Genomic DNA, 1924 nt, shown 5'->3' with positions numbered 1-1924 from the left:
GTGATGGCTTCCAAGTAAAATAACTATAATTCATGCAAATTATAAAAGCATTCATTGCAAAGCAGGAAAATAGCTGAACATATTTTAAAAACTTGTTAAATTAAGGTACAAGATTTAATTTGAAACTTACCAATTTTTAAAGTTCACTTTTGTAAACTTTACGAAGTAAACTTCACGGAATTAATTTTTAATTAAATTTAAAAATTATCTTGCATTTATTTTACATTATGTACATTTTCTCGCACTTTAAAACTTAGATCTATTATTTAGCAATTAATGATATATATAATTTTTAACTAATTTTTAAGTGTAATAAAATATACATAATATAAAATAAATCTGAGGTAATTTTATACATTCAATTTAAATTACATTTTCAGATCTTATTTTATAACTAACAGCACACATCCCAAAGTACAAAAATAAAACACACACACTCACACACACACACTCCAAACTACATAACAACACATATACTAAAGTACCTAAATTGGAACTTAAACAAGTGATCATCTTTAAAGTCAGACCAAGAATCATACAGACACATTTGTCAACGAACTTAAATATGAAATAATTCATTTGAATCATGTAGGAACAAGGCCGACAACCATTAGTCGCGTGCTCTAGTGTAATGAATGAATGCGTGAATGTAGGATTAACATGAAATTCTTAAAGATAAACTGAAATGACCGAAAAATGGGTGGAAATGACTTAAATGAATAAAAAGGAAATTACTTAGAAAGACTTTAATGAACTTAAGAATGACTTGAATGCTTAAAAAAATAACTGGAGTCCTTCAAAAAAAAACTTGAATGATCTGGAGAATTGCTTGAATGGCTTTGAGACTGACTGGTTGTAAAGTGGGTGATCATTTTACATTAAATTAATAAAGAAAAGTGATCCCTCACTTTATATCACAAAGTTACAAAAATAAGTACAGCATGTAGTAAGAACAGATACTACACTTTGATCTTGGCCAAAAGGCCAAGAAAAGCAGTATTTATTTGCTCCCCCACCGAGCAAATTAGGCACAAGACCGATTTTTGATGTGAGGTGTGAAGGGGAAATGGAGACAAACTCCCCGGGGAGTAGGGGAGCTGGATAGTGGCAATTGGTATGAAGGGTTGCACCTATATTGACCAAGGTCTTATATGTGTGGGGTTGCTCCCACATAGGGTATTTGCTTGCAGTATCTGGCGGAACAGATACTATACTTTGAGATAATAATTTTTTTTTCACAGGAAAAAAATGCAGTTGGGAAAATGAACAAAAAACCTAGGCACAAGATCAACTCCAAAAAGAAGGAGTGGTGGTGAGTTTGGTTGATCCATCTCGTCTCTATTGAAATTTTAAATGATTTTTCTCTCGGCCAGCATCTTTTATCATGGTTACCCCTTTAAATTTGTATTTATGTGTGTGTGATGGGAGGGGGGGTCCTACTTAAACCCAATTTTAAAATATTTTTTATTTATATCAAAAAATACAAAAAAGATAACAATATTAATATAATTTCATTTATGTTGAGGGACTTGGGGGAAAAAATGACCCCGGTTAGTAAGGCCCTCCCAACCCTATCTGAAATGCTAGACCACCTGTTTCACTCTGGTTTGTAAAGGAACCAGTGTGTTGCGGACAACCTCTAAATGGAGGAGGTAGGAGTTCTAAATGGGGGAGAAAAGAAAAATTTGATGGTGAGGGCGGGGAGGGTGTTAGTGTTTGGTTTGATTTCCTCCAAGCAAGGTTGAATTTCGAGAGGATGGGGGAGTGGGCAAAAGATTGTTGTTTTGGGAGGTTGAGAGTCTTGGAGGCTTTTTAATAAGGGAAACAAGATTTATTCGGCTAGCCGAGAGGCTGAAGGAAGTAGAATTGGAAAGGGGCGGTGATCCGACAGAAACCCTAGAACCGAGCGCTCCACACCTAGGCG

The 1924-nt window shown here is 34.7% G+C and overlaps 1 pseudogene; it reads right to left on the bottom strand.

Moving 5' to 3' along the window:
• Positions 1-859: 859 nt before the first annotated feature.
• On the bottom strand, positions 860-998 carry LOC145273839 (U2 spliceosomal RNA; annotated as a pseudogene).
• Between the last annotated feature and the right edge of the window lie 926 nt (positions 999-1924).

This window comes from Euprymna scolopes, chromosome 4 (genome assembly GCF_053919585.1).
Source record: "Euprymna scolopes isolate OS-2025 chromosome 4, ASM5391958v1, whole genome shotgun sequence".
NCBI classification, from domain to species: Eukaryota; Metazoa; Mollusca; class Cephalopoda; order Sepiida; family Sepiolidae; genus Euprymna; species Euprymna scolopes.
Note: the sequence above shows the minus strand (reverse complement) of the source record. Positions and strands in the feature narration are given on the sequence as shown.